We start from the raw sequence: 17,184 nt of genomic DNA on the forward strand, positions 1-17,184 counted from the left end.
CTCCACCCCGCTAAAAGTGCAAAGGGGAATAAGGTAGATTGTTAGAAGGCTCCTTTGTACCTGTGTAATTGTGGCCACACTAGGAGTTGTAACAGTATCACAATCCATTAATAAAAACCAGCCATGCTCCTGGCTAACAGAGGGTACGTCTGTCCTGGCACGGAAGGTGTGATCTTCAGCTCCGCAGACCTCCACGAGAGCTAGTCAGCTAAAAATAGCAGTGTAGCCATGGAGACGTGGGAGGTGGAGTGGACGAGCTATTCTGAAAACGTACCTAGAGTCTTGAATGGGCTCATCGTCCGGGCAGTTCTCGCTGCTCGCGGGACAGGCCCAAAGATTCTTGGGTTTTCTTCCCTTCCCCTCCCACCCCTTTTTTCCCCTTTCTGCCCTTAGCAAAGACGAGGACAAAGGAGAAACGACAAACAGAGACCGGAAAAGGTGAAATTTTTTCTTTGCTGGTTTCACTGGGGGAAAAAAACCGGTTTTGCAAGAACAACTTTTTGGTGACCATTTGCAATTTTGCAAAAAAGTCATTGTTTGGTGGAGAGAAAATTTTTTTAAAAAATATCCGCAGGCACCGGCTCCTTCCAGATGGAGAGGCCCCTTGGTATTTATATTCAGTGGCACCCAAATTTGCCTGGAGGTCACCCCAAGAGCCTTGTCTACATGAGGAAATTGACCAGCCTGGCTAGAGCAGAATAATTATACCAAAGTAGCTTGGCCAGTGTGGATGCCTTATTCAGGAACAAAAGTGAATCTAGTGGTGTGATCACTCCACGCTGGAGTCAATGGCCTGACTACCTGCATCCTGCTTCAAAGAGACTTTAACACAAGACTTCAAAGAGAAGCCTCTGAACTGTCATTCATGATTAAATTTGACACTTTACGAATGGGCCTTAACAAAGATGCTAATTATCTTACCCATTACAGATTTTCTAAGGTGATAATAGCTTCCCCAATTATCACCTCTAATATCATTCTCTCATAGACATTAACATCTCCCCCCACCCGCCCTCTGTTCTAAAATCTGATTTGTCTATTTTATATGTGTTCACTTTTTTTTTTATTGTATCCCTTTGGTATATATGGTCGTGCCGATTTTCTTCCACTATTTGATCTGAGGAAATGGGTCTGGCCCCTGAAAGCTCATCACCTAATAAACCATCTTGTTTGTCTTTAAAGTGCTACATAGTCCTGTCTTTTGTTTCAGCAAGACCAGACTAACACGGCTATATCTTTATTACTATTCCAATCTGGGGAGGCGTCTACACTACAGAGGAAGATGGAAGCTGCCACTGTCGATCTTCCAGGGTTCGGAATAGCGGGTCTAGCGAGGACACACGAATTCGAACGGAGAGGGTAAACGTCATGCGACCCCAACCCCTCTGTTCTCGGAGAGGGGTGAAGAAAAGCAGCGCTTCTTTGTCCCGCCTATGCACCGCTTGTGACTTACACCCTCGAAATGGCGATCCTTCCTCTCCCTGGACAAGATCTCCCCCATCCAACTAACCAGGAGGCGCTAAAAGGAATGCTAGTTCCTGCTGCACCTCAGCCAGCCCAGAGAGGAGAGGATGGAGTTGTCTTTTCTGTCCCACGGTGACTCCCTGACAAGCTGGTGTCTGATCCTGTATATTCAGTGCAAACGCTGTAGCATAAATCTCTGCTTCCAGCGGGGTTGTTAGCACAGTCAAATATTCATTCACAGCACGCTTCTGCACACAAAAGACCTGACAGTGAGTACTTCCGCCCCAAAGAGCTCCCTTCGACAGCGCCGTTCCATGTAGCAAGCCCCACGCTGCCTCCTACTGGAGTTCCCATGCAGCTTTCCACATGGACACAAGTAGCGGCTCTTGCTTTACGAGGGCAATTTGTAAAGTGGGGGCCGTGGGAGGCTGGATTCGGAGCGGCTGTACATCGGCAGAGCTCCCACAGCTGGGCTGCTCACCCGCTCTGAGGATCCGGCCCAGGAAACGTAGCCTCTTACGAGATTTCGGTGACAGTTGCTCCTTACAAAGGGAACCGATTGACACAGCATGTCTGTCTGCAAACTAGTGTCGCCGCCTTCCTGGGCCGTGTGGGGGAGCTGGTATTTCTTGGCTCCGCCCCTAAATGGCAGCGTGATTCCCATAGGCTCCGTGTTGGGAAGCAAGTCCCGGTGAGAGGGTATTTCTTGGCCAGGGAGCAATGTTCCCACTAATCTCTTCCATCCACATGCAGAATAAAATTATATGTGCACTGAGACATGTGCCAGAGTGCACCACCAGCAGAAACAAAATGTAGCTGTGGGCACTCTGCTAATCAGCTGGGCAGCACTGAGATTTCTTCCAAGTGGCTGCACAAGTGCCCAGCTCACACGGCTGGGGAGACAAGAGAAGCCTGTGTACAGCAGCCCCAGGAGGGGAAAAGCAATTGCCTTTCTGAATTTCTGCTGCTTTCGGAGCTCATGGCAGTGTGATTATCTGGGTACCAGGGCCAGGCTGTGCCAGCCCACCCAAATGACGGCCATGAGGTTACATAACGACAGAGCTAATTTCATTTCAAGATCATTGCTCCTTTTCTTTTTTATGGTGCAGGTTCATGTTGCCCTTCTCTCAGCTCTTTGGGGCTCTCCGTGCACCTGTGCCAACATGCCTTAGGCCAGATCTCCACTTATCGGAGGATCGACACTCTGGCGATCGATCTTCCGAAGTTTGATTTACCGGGTCTAGTAAAGACCTGCTAAATCAAATGCTGCAGGCACCCTGTCGGCACTGGTACTCCTCACTGTCACAAGGAGTAAGGGAAGTGGATAGGAGCATTTCTCCCCTTGACCTCCCGCTCTGAGGACAGTGTCAAAACTCAGTTTGAAGTATGTCGACTCCAGCTACGTTATTTACATGGCTGGCATTGCGTAGCTTAAGCCGACTTTCTGGTGTGGTACAGACCTGGCCGCCGTCTCCCCATGCCCTAAGGAAATTGTTATGCCCAGGGAGAAATCTGAGGCATGGAGGAAAAAAACTTCTTGCCTGAGGCCAGACAGAGTCAGGATTAGGACCCAGAAATGTGACACCCACCATGAGAATTCGCTCCTGGACCGAGCTTCCTCCTCAGCAGGGTGACTAATGAATTCCTGAGGCCCGGGATCTGTTTCTGCCTGTAAGTCACAATCCTCCCTGTACCATGAAAACATGGGCGGGAGCAGCCTTGGGACTGGTAATGGGCTGTCGGCCTTTTGTGTCTTCCCACTGTGAGCGCAGATGGGGGCGGGAGTTCCTAACAGTGTTCTCATGGCTGCAGGAGGACCCCCAATAGATGCTCCTGTGACCTTTATCCTGCTGGTTGTTTGACCAGCTCGGGCGATCTTTATTGGCAGGCTTAGTAACAGGACCCCCAGGACTTAATCCTCAGTTTGGCTGCTCAGCACACGAACCAGCGGTGGAATAAGAGGGAAAAATGACTCTGTGTCACCTTTATGTTCCCCTGCCATCTGGGGCTGCTAGCGGCTGGTTTGGCTCCCGCTATAAGTTAAAGCAAGTTGAGGGCGCTGCCTTCCTGAGCCTGCAGGCAGCTCCCTTGCCTCAGCCACTGCGTGGGGCCCTTCCCCCCTGAAATGAATCAGATTCCGTCAGTTTCCCAGCAGCTCTGCGTGATGGATCTGCCTTCCTAGCCGGGCCTGATCTGCGTGGTCCCCTCTCGTGGTGGATGGGCCGGAGAGAGACTCACTGAGCTGCTACAGCCTTGGCCGATGGGGCCCGGAGGTGCCAACGGGAGGCAATTGCTCTGGGGTCCTTTGAATTGCTGCCAGAGTGCTGCTCTGCACAGCTCTGAGGGCTGGAGGGGGTCGCGCTCCTGTGTAGGCGGCAGTAAGGGCTGACTGCCCTCAGCCCCGCCCCTTCCGCCCTCGTCCCTGCCCCTTCTGACCTTAGCCCCGCCCCTTTTTGCCCTTAGCCTGCCCCTTCTGGTGGAACGGAACTAACACCTCCCACAGCCTGGCCTGTGTCAGCCCCGCTGCAGGTGAGCAAGGAGGATTCTCCGGTCTGTGGTGCTGCCTTTGGTGCTCAGGAGCATCTCTCCTGGCTTTTCCATCTATGTCAATCAGAGGCAGTTTGAGTCCCCCCTGCCCCTTCCCTCAGGCTGCCTGGAATTTGACCCTTTCTGTAAACTGCTTCAGTGCCTGTCGCTCAGATGATGTCTCCAGCCCACCTTGGATTTCCTAGCGAGCCGTAAATGGAAGCACTGTCAGCGCCGGTGGTTTCCCCTCAGCGAAGAGAACTTCCTCCAGCACCTGCTTTCTGAGAAAGGTTCCCCACCAGCAGGGTGGTAAACGACACCGTGAACTGGTAAACGACACTGCGGGGTGGCAAACGACACTGCGGGGTGGCAAACGACACCGCGGGGTGGTAAACGACACCGTGAACTGGTAAACGACACTGCGGGGTGGCAAACGACACTGCAGGGTGGCAAACGACACTGCAGGGTGGCAAACGGCACCGCGGGTTGGCAAACGACAGCGCATTCCTGTGAGCTCACCACAGCAGTCACTGACCAGGGTGGAAAGTCCACTCCCAGGGGCCAGGGCGGTGCAGGGGAAAGTGATCCCATGAGCAAGGCTGGACACCAGCCTCACGTGTAACACCCCTGGGGGAGACGGGGAAATCCTGCCCACCAAAGTGCTGGCTGGGTGTGGTCAGTGCTAGGGTCCCTGCCACCGAAGGGGATACGTCCCCCGGAGCACTGGTTGTACCTGCACTTAGACAGGCCACAGGAGTATCCATGATGGGGACTTTTCCTTCTCCGGCAGCCTGGCCCACCGACTGGTGGAGGGGAGGGCAGTTGCCCTAGGGCCTGGCAATTCAAAAGGCATCCGGACCCCGGGCCCTTTAATTTGCTGCTGGAGATCCACATGATGCATTCTGGGTGGCGCTGAGGGCTGGGGAGGGGTGTGGCACACTCCAGGCAGTGCTGAGGACTGGCTACCCAAGGCCCCGCCCCCTTTTTCCTGAGGCCCCGCCCCCTTCTTCCTGAGGCCCCGCCCCTTCTGGGAGGATGGAGCCGTGCCCCTCTCACACACTTTGCCATGGGGCCACACAAGCCTGTTGCCTGCCCCCCCCATTACCATCGACTCTCCGAGCCCCCCTCCTTCGTGCTGAATAGCGGAGGTCGAACTCAGCTTGCTGCTCTGCCGTTGAGCAGTGGGGATGCTGCAAGGCGGCTCCTCCTGGCAAGCCAGGGCTGGCACCCCAGCCCCGAGGGCCCCCCCACGGGCTCTTGCAGGCTCTCCGCCTCCTCCCACCCCCCCACTTGGCTGGCATCTTTCCCCGGGAGCCAGGCTGTCAGCATGCCGGTTTCTGAGGCGACGGGGCGACAGCGGAGAACCGCAAGGGAGGCAGGCTCCGACAGGCCGGGCGGGAAGCCGAGTGCTGTCTCGTGCCTCCGGGAAGCCGGTTACCCACATCCTGCCTGTGCTTGCCGCCTCCCAGCCCCCGCTGCAACCTGCTGCCTGACACTTGGCAGCTGCGGACGGCTTGTAGGTGCAGAAGATGCAGGGCAGAGCCCGCTTGGCTTTTGTGCTAGTCGCTCCCCTGAAGACAGGAAAAGCCGAGGGAGTCGGCGCTTGCCTGTCCCTCTCCCTCCCGCTCCCTCGGCCTGGAAGCCCATGGCTGCTCCCCGACTTAACGCTCGTGTTGGCCAGAAACCCCACCCGTCCCTTTTCTCTTCTCCCTTCCTCCTCCCTCCGCCCCTGTTAATCCGAAACCCGCTCCTGCCCATGCCCCCTGGATGCAGCTTCCTCCTGGGAGGGTGTCCCCCAGCTACAGGTGACAAGGTGTCAAAACTTGTCTTCCCGGGGCAGGCAGGCCCCACTGAGCCGAAAACTCCTCGTGATAAAGCCCGCGACGCAGCCCCTGTGGGCCAGTGGGGTCTGGGAAGACAGAGCCGCTGCCTCTGGGCGTGGTGGTGAAAGGCCTGAAAAATGGGCTGTTTATCCGCCAAGGCTACATCTAACCTGGGATAGAAAAATTGGTGTCTGGGCCAGGTAGGCTGGTTCAGGGTCGGCTGAGGGGCTAGAAATCTGGCTCAGTCTCTCCAGGACCTACAAGCAGGAGACCCTAGACTCTAGCCCAAGCCAGAAGATACGCACAAGGATTTTGAGCCCCACTACCTGAGCCCTGAGCCTCAGTCGCTGATCAGGGCCAGTGGCGGCCATGACGGATCTTTTTTCCCCATGTAGATGTACCGACAGCATTCACATGGCTAACGGAAAGGGGCAATCCAGAGCCGTCTGGCCCCACTTTCAAACACGGCAGTGGGAACTGAAGGGGCCGACCGAATTGAGGCGCCTGGTTAGCATCCCTTTGAAATTCTGGGAGAATTTCTCTCTGCTGTTCCCAGGAATGACAGGGGACTCCAGGCTTCAGACTGCACCATGGACCCTGGTTCTGGTCCTCTCCCGTGGGGCGCATCCTGGCAGGGAAATGATCATGCTAGGAGACGTGTATGGGCTGCCGTTGCCACCCTCGCTGCGTGTCTCAGGGGCTGGGGTGCACGTATCCTGCCAGCACATGTGGGGATTAGGCCATTGTACTTAATCCCATTATACAGATGGAGAACTGAGGTGCGGAGAGTCTAAGTGACTTCCCTGCACACCCGCCCACCTCCCAGCAGGGCCTCTCGCGTCCTAGCCACGGCGAGCGCTTCTAGCGAGTCAGCATCGTGTCTCTCTTAATGTCGTTGGAGGGAAGCCACTAGTGTGACGGTGATCCCTCTGGGGTGGAGAGGCTGCAAGGACTCCCCGCTGCCCCCATGCACCACGGGGAGCAGGAAGGGGCAGTACACAAGAGGCCCAGCTGGGATGCCGTGGCTATTCTTCCTGTCCGGCCCTTACGATCCAACCTAGCTCTCTGAAGAGGCGGTTGCACTATTGTGGCTCAAAGCCCCCTCCGGCCAGCATCCCAAGGGAGCGTGGGCCAGCCCCTCCAAAGCAAACCTCGCTCTGCGGCTTCAGCTTGGCTCCGGCCCTCCCAGCCCTAATCGCTTCGGGGGGAGCGGAGGAAAGCCCCGGAGAGACAGTGCCCGCAGCGGCGAGCCCCGGGCAAAGCAGCGTGCGGCGGAGATGGCGGCGAACGGGGAGGGGTATTTTTAGACGTGCTCTGAGCGGCTGACACGGCCGGCAGCCCAGGTCCAGCAAGCGGGGGCAACGCCGTTGGCAGCAGAAGCGAACGCGGAGTCAGAGGGGAGCTGGCGGGAAGCCAGTTGGATTTCCTGCCAGCCTGCCCCGAGGAGTCAGAGGCAGAGGAGAACAGAGAGCTGCACACCAGGCGGCAGTGGGAACCCATGGGGCGTGGGGGGGGACCTTTGTTGGGCCGGGGGCTGCTGGCCCACAGCCAAATCACTCCGGGGCCGCACAAAAGGGAGAAGCAAAAAAGACCCCAAGTCGCCCGCCGAGGTGGCCTCCGGCAGACAAGCAGAAAGCCCCTCCCCACTTTCCCCTCACACAGCAGAGCCTGGGGAGGCTGGGCTAGTAGGTTTTGTGGCCCATCCCCTGGCTTTGAGATGAGGCAAAAATGAGGGGTTCAGTGTGTGTGTGTGGGGGGGGGATCATGGGGGTGTATCAACATCTGCCCCCCAGCCACCAGCCGGAGCTGGAATGAGCTCTGCGGGGGAAGGAAGGCCCGCATTTACCTCTGCCTTGCCTCTGGCGGGCTGAGCCTCCTCAGGGAACCCAGGGAGCCCCTGCTGCCTGTATCCCCACGCAAGCTGGGTCCCTGAGCACCGTTTGGCAGCCGGCCTGCTTCCCGGGCACAGGTGTGTGGGCAGCAGAAGCCGACAGGTCCCAGGTGGGACAGTCCGGCGGGCAGACGGTCAAGTGCCAAGCAGATGCCGCCCCAGCAATACAGCCCCCTCTGAAGAGAACTGAGCTGCTGTTGCTTTTCGCCAGCGGCTGCCTCCTTGGAGAAGGCCGGGCAGCAACGAGTGAGGAGACTCAGCTGGGGGGCTTTTCAGCTCCCTCCGCCCCGGCCTGGCCTACAGGTGTATTTTCCACCCGGGCTCGCCGGGCTGTGTCCGCAGCTGTCCGCAGGGCGTTCCTAGCGCCTGGCCAGGACAACAGCCCCAGCCGGGGGAAGCTGGTGGTAACACAAGAGAAAGCCAGGCCATGGGCAGCGTTTGGGCTGACAGAACCATTTCACCTGGGAGGGGGGTTTCTTTTCCCCAGCACAGCCCCCGAGTCTAGCCTGGACCCAGCTGTGCTGGGTTACGTTGGTAGAGCTCATTGGCCTTCCCCTACGGGGGCAGCTAGCCCCTGGGGATCGTCCTACGCACCCGGCTCCAGGCCCTGGCTCTGCTCTAACTCCTGGGGAAGGGGAGCAGGAGGGGAGGGGGCTGGGATGCGGGGGGGGGGGCGTGCTGTAACTCGTAAGCCTCTCCCGGCTGTGCCAGGGCGAGCGCACGGCGGGAGCTCTCCAGCCGGCCCTCGCAGCAGGGTCTGGGCGTGGGGGGACGTCTGGCAAGCGTCTTGGATTCCTCAGCAGCTGCCTCACCCCGCGGAGAATTTCACCTGGCCTGGCAGTCAGGCAGCGAAAGGGTGGGCGGTGGCTTATTGGGGCTCTGCTGGCACATCAAATGACTGTGGCAGGGTAAAACCCAGGCACGCCCCTTACTCCCATAGGCTCTGGGCCAAGGGGGATCCGTAGGCGAACTGGGGGAGGGGGAGTAAATTGAAATGGTCAGATGCTTTACAAAAAATGTTCTTATTATAGTTGGGAGGGGGGGTAATTTTTTTCCTCTGGAATCTGGACCTTGAATCTATGTTCGGCGGTCTCCGACGGTCCCCTGGGAGGCTGGCTTGCCGAGAGCTAGTCCTTTATTAGCCACACTGTCGTTGCGCTCAGCAGCAGTCAGCCCAGGACTTCGGAAGGATCCAGCTCTCACTGCCAGGCTCCGAGGCTCAAACGAGACCGTTGCAATGTTACTGCAGGGTGTGTTGTGAACTCCTGCTACGCTGGGACCCCCTTAGCCAGGATCAGAGCCCCGGGGGCTGTAAACGCACAAAGACAGCGCGTGCCCTAAAGAGTTTACACTCTAGATAGAGAAAGTACGGTAGGGGAAACTGAGGCACGGAGCGGGAAAACGATTTGCTGACGGCCAGAGGCGGAGCTGGAAATAAACCTCCAGTCTCCTGACTCCCAGACAAGTGCCCTATCAGCCAGACCACCCTGTCATCTTATTTGCATAGCACCGCCCACGTGTGTCATATGATAGCTGCCCTTGTGCTGCACAATGGATCGGGGCTGCTGGGAGGTGCTATCGGCAGCAATACAAATCCAGGGATCCAAGCCCCTAGGGAGGGGAGGAAGAAAGGCGAGCGTCCCTAGAGAAGGGCCTGGCTCCGTGGCGCGAAGCTGGAGCAAAGCAAGACTGGAGCAAAGTTCTTGTGTGAATTCCAAGCCAGGAGGGGGCACTTCAGAGGGGGATATTGCAGCACGTTCCCTGGGCAGCTGGCGTGGAGACAGGGGAAGCCCGTGGTTGGGATCCACATCAATCGGCGCTGGCAGCCGAGCGCAGTGAAACAAAGCGGAGCTCACTGCCCCTTCCTTGCATTTGGTGTCGCTCGTCTCAGCAGCTTCCGTTCCCCTTTCCTGGCAGCCCCCAAGAGCAGTTGTCGAGGAAGTGGCTCCAGCCCCAGGCTGCTGAGCGACAGAGATCTGGGTGACTCCTAGCTTTAAAACTCCAGATCCTCCTTCTGTGGCATTACAGCGAAGGGTCGGAACAAGAGACGGCCAGAAGCAGCTTCCAGACTCACTTAACACAGAGCCTGGACTCTAATCCCCCCCCCCCCCCCCGGTATTCATGTGAACCACCCAGCTCCGTGGGGCATTGCACAGGGGGCTGTTTCTTTCTGTGGCTTGTGAGGCCTCAAATCTTACTGCACCGCATCAACCCACAACCCCGCTGTGCATCCCCCCAGAGACGATCCCCCGAGCCAGGCTGCCTGTTCTGACAAACGCCCCACAAACCGACCGCTGGGCCCGTGACACACAAGGGCAGCACGGCAGGTAACCAAATATTTACCCTGCCCTCTGCACGTCAAAGGCCAGTCCCGCTGCTCAGCCAGAAGCCGAGTGATGAGAGATTCAGGCTTTCAAAACAGGCCGAGCAGCTGCATATTGAATTACCTGCGTGGAAGAGACTGTTTATCCATACATTTGATGAACCGGGCGCTGTAGTAAGCCAGATGTGGGGGAATGAGGAGCCAGGCAGACAGCCGTTTCTGGATAATAAAGGAGGAAATAAACAAATGTTAGCAGAGAACTAGGGGTGGAGAAAAGGAGGGCACCGTCAGAGCTTGCATGTGGAAGGCCTTGTCTTTGTGAGGAAATCAACCAGAATACTTATTGCCAAATAAAGGGTTGAGGAATAAGTCGGGGGGAGGGAGGCAGGTTATTCCAGACTCGTTACTCCTCCCTGGAAGCACACACATAATAGAGCAACTCCAGTTCTGGAATAGCATCCACCTGGGAGCAGAGCTATTCCCCAAGAGCCCTTGCAGAATACATTTCCCCCTGTTGGCGTTCCCTTCCTCCGGAGAGGATTGGATTTTAGCAGCCACCCACATCTGCCCCAACACCATCTGCGCCTACAATGGGATTGAAACTGAGGATGCGAATCAGGTGCCAGATACTTTGGGGTACAACCCTCTAGCGTGTAACCTTATGGTTTGGGCTCGGCTCGCCGGGCAGTGTAAACGGGCATAGCTCCAGTGAAGGCAATGAGACAACAGCCGTTCACTACTCAGCATGGTGGGGAGGATAAATACACATGTGCAGGTCACGTGCTCACACACCACACTGGTAAGAGGTGGTGTCACCAGGAGGAGGGAGGAGAATTGTTCTCCTTGGCCCCTGAGGACAGGACAAGAAGCAATGGGCTTCAACTGCAGCGAGGGAGGTTTAGGTTGGACATTAGGAAAAACTTCCTGCCTGTCGGGGTGGTGAAACACTGGGATAAATTGCCCGGGGAGGTTGTGGAGTCTCCATCTCTGGAGATAGTTAAGAGCAGGCTGGACAGACACCTGTCAGGGATGGTCTATGGTGTTTGGTCCTGATGTGAGTGGAGGGGGCTGGAAGCCACCCTAGATAGGAAGGAAGGACCAAGTCCCTTCTTTGGGGGCAGCCCAGGCCTGTAGACCGTGTGTGTCGGCAATGCAGTTCCACCCGGGATAGGCTCCTAGTTGTAGAATACTAGACCTGGGAGGGACCTCAGGAGACGGATTTGCCCCTCCACCTTGGCTCCTGCTGGCTCTGTAACACCGGGAGCCGTCAGCCTGCCAACAGCATGGGAACTGCGAGCGCAATTCTAGTGTCCCGGCTGGGCAGCCGCACCTGCCCAGACATGCTGACGCCGTTGCTGCTCCTGCCAGTACAGGGGTGGGTGGCGGCATGACATGGACACGCAGAAAAACCAACGCAAAGCTGGGAGCGCGCTTGCCGAGGCCTGCACGTCCCGGCAGCGCGGGGTTTGAGGGGCTTGGCTTTTGCCGTCGCTCTTCCCCCTCCTGGCTGGGAACCTCATTCCCCGTCACATGAGCGAGTGGGATCCGTCTACAAAGGCGTTTCTGCTGGGAGATGGGCGCCAGGCCACACAATCAACAGGCCCTGTGCCAAGAGCAGCAAGCCCAGGCCCCGCGCAAGCCGTTCCCTTCCACCTCCACCAGCCAGGCACCTCCGCAGCCGCCCTCCTCCGGACCCCCTTAGCTCAGGGGTCCCACCTGCTATTCGCCCCTGGCTGTGGCAGTGGGAAATCAGGCCCCAGGCCGGGTTTCTCCTTGGAAGAGGGTTTTCCAGGCAGCCACCCAAGTCACCCCCAGCACATGGGTGTGGAAAATGCTCCAGAAAATCCTTTATCAGCTCCGGAAATCCTCTAACGAGCGTTAACGATCTCCGAAGCGGCACAGCCGTTCCCCCCCGGGTGTGACTGTATGCAGATCAGCGACAGATCCACGTATCGGGAACGAAGAGACCTGTCCAGCGTGCCAGCACCAAACGGCTGCCCCACTGAAATCTGCTGCCAGGCGGCCTGTGCCATTCCAGCCCGGAAGCAGCCACCCTGGCTGGCCGACTCGCCTCCCACACGGATCCCCTCCCCCGCCAGCGCATGTCCTGGGGGTGTCGCTGTCCCCGGTCACTCACAGAGCCCATGGCCTCGGTCCAGCACCCGGCGAGTCTGAAACGCCGACAGGGCTGTGAGATCGAGGCAGAATCGCCCAGGCCTTGCCGGCAAATGCCACTGTTCCGTTTGCGAGGCCGACCTGACCGTTGCGCTCCGCCGCTGATTGGCCAGTCTCCGCGCCACGGACCCCCTCTTCTTGCTGCTGGGCGCTCTGACGTGGCATCTTTCCTTTCCCACGCTGCGGAGCTGGTGACCCCAGGCACAGGTGGGGGGAAGTGACAGATCTGTCCCCTTGCTCGAGGGGAGCTTCCGTTTTAGCCGGGCGCTCTTCCCCCGCCATTCAGCACGGCGGGCACATGCCAGGCGCCCTTGCCGGAGCAGCCTGGGTGTGCGCCTCACCACTTTCTAGCGGCTCCGCCTCCACCTGCGTGGCCAAGGGGTTCTCCGAAGGCTGGAAGAGCCGGGGCTGTGGGAAGAGCTCTCTCGACTGGGTCTGCGATCCGCTGCCTGAGCAAGCCAGCGACACCGTATGGCTTTTTATGGCTCAGATCCGGGCTGTAGTGAGAAGTGTGTCCTCATACGTGGCCATAACGGGCCATTGCCTGCGCAGTCCCATGATCCTGCACGGCCCGTGTGACATCTCACGCAATGCGAACACCCCCAGGGGTCAAAGCGTCGAGCAGTGTGGAGTGGAGGGGACGCCTGCTTCCCCGGCTGCCCTGCACCTCCCCATGCCTGTGGGTGACACTTGGTGGCTCTTGGTTTTCACTGATTTCAGTCACTGGGTTTTCGACGCTGCTTTTCCACCCCTGCAAAGCCGATAAGACGTGTCCGGGGTGCAATTCCATTGCTGTGATTGTCTCTTCTTTTGGAGAGCGTCCGCCCCCAGCCCCAGCTCTCACACGCCACGCCTGGCATGTTGGAGAGGGCGTGCCACTCCGGAGCGGGGGGCCCGAGCCAAGCGCCGGGGTCTGCTCCGTAGGGAGCTGGGGCCAAACTCACAGGCCACAGAGTCCTCTCTGTTCCGCAGCCGCAGCGCCGCTTCCTTCCCTGGGCTTGCACGAGATGCGCCCGAGTGGCCGAGGGCAGAATTTCACCCACGAGCAGGGCACCCTCTAGCCCAGCCGTTTTCAAACTCGCTTTCTCACTACCCTGCTGAAGATTATTGCTGCCGCCACCCAGAGTAGGTTGCCTGGAGGCTGGGCTCCGGGGTGGGGCTGGGGATGAGCTTTGGGCTGCGGCGGGGGCCACAGCTTTCGGCTCCAGCTTTTGGGGAGCGGGAGGGGCTGACCTCCAGCAGCTCCTAGTCAGCGATGCAGCCGGGGGGAAGAGGGAAGGCAGCTTCCTGCCTCTCCTGGCACCCAAGACCATGCTGCGCCCCAGAAGCAGCTGGCAGCAAGTTCCCAGCCCATGGGAGTGCAGAGCTAGTGCTGTGGGCAGGGCAGTGCATGGAGCCTTGTGTGTGCCCCTCCTCCCCTAGGAGCTGGGCCTGCTGCTGGCCACTTCTGGGGCGCAGCACAGTCTGCGGGGCAGGACAGGCAGGAAGCTGCCTCAGCCCCCCACAGCTCACCTGACCCCCTGCAGCAAGGAGCCCCAGCGCCTGACACCCCACGGCCCAGTAGGTCACTCACCCACATGCAGGCAGCATGGGCTGTGCATGATTTTCCACCAAGCCGACGTCTGGCCTCCCGGGAAACATTTCCGCAGAGCCAAAGTGGCAAACTTGCCTGATGTGCTCTCAGGGTGATTCTGTTCCCCTGTCCAGACCCGCCTGGTCTCTTTCTGACCCCGGCTTTGGGTTCATTTCCCAGGAATCTTCGCCCTTTCTTCTTTCCTTCCTCTTGCTCTCCACCTTCTCCATTTCGACATCTCCGCTCTGGGCCTGCCTTTCATCGCAGGCTCTTGCCTCGCCCCAGGGGTGCTGCGGCGGCCGGGCGATGCACAAAGACTTGCTTGTGTCTCCACGGCTGCGTGCTTCTAATTGCACCTCATCCTGGCAGGAGCGCCGGAGTTATTAGGCGCTGCTGCGAGTTTCTCCCATGCTTGAATTGGCTCGCTTAATAGGTTGAGGACTAATTGTCGGGAAGCAGGAGGCTGCCGCTAACAGCGAGTGCTTGATGCAGACTACACGGCCCCCTTCTGAGATTAGCCAGTGGCTTCCGATCAGGGTTCACCCGGAGTTTGAAACCCCCCCGAAAGAGGGCCCCGGGGCACTGGGTTCCCAGGGGATCGCTGCATACGGGCGTGTGTCCCTATCGAGCAAGGCCAGGCACTGGGCGGCTGTTGGCCGGCTGCTTGTAGATGGGAAGCATCGTGGAGTACTGGGGGAGTTTTAATACAAGAGCCATCCCGGGGAAAGGGCAAGGAGACAGACCAAGCCCCCTTGGAGCTGGGGGGCGGGCATCGGCCCCAGGCCTGGTGAGGGGCGCTCTGGGGGCTTCCCATAGGAGGAGAGGTGCCACCAGAGTTTGGAGCAATGGGGATAAGGGCCCCCATGAAGAGACAGATGAGCAGCCACCCCTAAACACAGCGTTCCGCAGTCACCCCGTGTTCAGCACCATGCTCGGCAGGTGATGCAGGCAAGGGAAGGCACGGCCTTCCCACAATTGCCCACACGCTCCGGCCGCCAGGGAAGGATGGGGCTGCGGCTGTAGGACACCAGCACCGGCCCTCCAGGGGACCAGGAAGGATCAGATGGGTGGTGGGCGGGGCTTGGCTCTGTGGGCGGGGCCTCAGGCAGAAGGGGCGGGGCTGGAGCTGGCTTTCACCCGCCGCCCGTGTTCAGGACATCCAGAAAGCTGGGTCACCCCTGTGGTGTGGCCTTCCAAAAGCAGCCGCCGTTGCCTCCGCACGAGCAAAGGGACCTAGTGCCTGGTGGGACTGGCCAGTGGCTGCAGAGCCCTTCAATACAGAACATTTCTCCTCCCCGTCCCGGCCATCGGGAGCCAGTGACCAATCCGGGGCCTCGGCAGGGGGCAGCCCTGGCTCTCTGTAGGGGCGGATGATGGGGGCAGGGGGAAAGAGGAGCAAGCAGAGGAGGGGGCCGTGGGGAAAGGGGTGCCCAGGGGTCAGGGTTTTGATGCCGGCAGGCCCCCTGTCTCCTGACTTTTAGGGAGCTCCTGGTTCAAACAGTTTTGGTGCCGGCAAACTAAACGGGACGTCCAATCCACCGGAGCTGGAAAGGGCCCGGCCGGCCCTCGCTAAGGGCAGCGCTAAGGCCAGCAGCTGGTGCCAGTGGCATGGATGGAAAGGGACTAGATGGGCGAGGGACTGTATTTACTGGGCCCACTGCAGACGGGGAGGGAGAGGCAGCAGGGAGTGGAGGCGGCAGCCACCAGTCATCACCCCGGATCCCTCCCCACTAGCCTCCACACAGTCAGGAGACCCAGCGGCCCAGCCCCCGGCCACCCACCCCCCGGGCTCCCGGCTGGAGCCGAGAGCTGGGCTGGGCGCTCCCGAGAGACTGGATGGGCAAGGCCAGCGCTGAGCAGCCAGTGCAGAACAACAAGGGGAGCCGCCGGGCAGCTTGCAGGGCCCCCTCGGCTCCCCTCCCCAGCCAGGCGCGGGGAGCTCTGGCAGCCCCTTTCTCCAGGTCATGGAGCCGAGCAGGTGCTGGGAGGGGACCCTCAGAAGGGGATTGCTGCAGGCTTCAGCGTGACCCGCCCTCAGCCTCCCGGCGCAGCCAGCAGCCGCCCTGCAACGCTCCACGCAGGGTTGGGGCTCATCTCTCCTGGGTCATGTTTCTCGTTCGACCCTCTGCAGCTGAGCGTTCACGTCCCGCTTGCCCCAAAGCCTGCAGCTTGAGACCCGGTCCTCTGCTTCCTAGCTGCATGTCACAGCACAGGGCGATGGCCCCTGGGTTTCCTCTCAGAGGGACCTGCCACTGTGATGTGAGGGGGGCCGAGGAGCCGTGACTTCCAACAAACACTGGTGGGAACCATGCGGCAGCCCGAGCGGTTAGTGGGGGGGCCTGGTGCTGGTCGTGTTGAGGGGGAGTGGAGCAGCACAGCTTCAAACCCCAGGTTTTCCCCCATGGTGTGGGAAGAAGTCATGTGGGGGTGGTCACATGGCCATTGCCCTTCCTCCCCGCCCCCATGTCTCTCCACCTGTCACCTCCCACCCCTCTCGGGGTTCAGCTGAGTGTTCCTTTCAAGGAGGTCCCTCTCCTCCCACCAAGGGCCGTAGGAGATCTCATCTGTCCTCTCCCTTGGGCGTCCTCTCCATCCCAGCCTAAGGGTCTGTGTATTGTTTGGCCCATTTCCCAACTGGTCACCTCATGTCGGCTTTTGTAGAGAAACCAGGATTTGGGGGGGGGGAACCATTTATAGACTTGCTCCTGCATCCGTTGACCTGGAGGTTTGATCCACCATGGGAGCCACCAAACCAGACATGGGGAGGAGCAGGTGCCGGGAGGGGGGTGGGAGGGACCCTCAGAAGGGGATTGCTGCAGGCTTCAGCGTGACCCGCCCTCAGCCTCCCGGTGCCGTGCTAGTGGCTGGGAGGAACCAGCCCCTTGGACACCAGGAGACACAGCAGCTCAGGCAGGGCAGGCGAGGGGGCTGCTGCTCCAGGCTCATCCCAGTGTGCCGAGCTCTGGCTGTGTCCCTGCTTCACTGCCAGAGCAGCAGAGCGAAAGAAGGACCCTCCCCAAACATGGCTTCCATTGTGCTGCAAACTCCCATTGGGGACTGGCAGCGCCCCAGGGTGGCCGCCTCTCCTTCCCTCAGTCCCACTTGTCCACGAGAGACTCTCCCTGGGCGGTGGGGCAGGTTCCCAGCAGGGCCCCCCCCGGGCTGTTCCACACAGACGCTGATTCCTCAGCAGGGCGGCGGTTGCACTTGTTCATTCTAGGGCTTTTCCCCACAACAGCTTGGAAGGAGCTGTTGGTCTTTCACACAAACCAATGCTGCCCTGAGCAGCCAGCCCTTTTACAGTTGTGTGGCCGCTCTCCAGCTGGGGAGCCATCTTAGCGCCTCTTCCCTTACCCTGTGATGGTTCTGAGGCTGGCCGAGTCTCCCAAACGCATCGGTGAATTCATCA

The 17,184-nt window shown here is 59.2% G+C and overlaps 1 long non-coding RNA gene across 4 annotated transcripts in view; it reads right to left on the reverse strand.

Annotated features, from left to right (window-relative positions):
* Positions 1 to 16,379, reverse strand: part of LOC102461327 (uncharacterized) — a 33,814-nt gene extending 17,435 nt beyond the window's left edge. The window contains exons 1-3 of one of the 4 annotated variants that reach the window (XR_332353.4): positions 13,776 to 16,379; positions 10,152 to 10,246; positions 8,822 to 9,665 (exon numbers count right to left, since the gene is read on the reverse strand). This is a non-coding gene — a long non-coding RNA (uncharacterized LOC102461327). Of the gene's footprint in view, positions 1 to 8,821; positions 9,719 to 10,151; positions 10,247 to 13,775 lie in introns of those variants that run through there. The other 3 variants (XR_012905328.1, XR_332354.4, XR_012905329.1) reach the window with 3 other exon arrangements.
* Positions 16,380 to 17,184: the final 805 nt, after the last annotated feature.

The sequence above is a fragment of the Pelodiscus sinensis genome, chromosome 7 (assembly GCF_049634645.1).
Source record: "Pelodiscus sinensis isolate JC-2024 chromosome 7, ASM4963464v1, whole genome shotgun sequence".
Classification (NCBI taxonomy): domain Eukaryota; kingdom Metazoa; phylum Chordata; order Testudines; family Trionychidae; genus Pelodiscus; species Pelodiscus sinensis.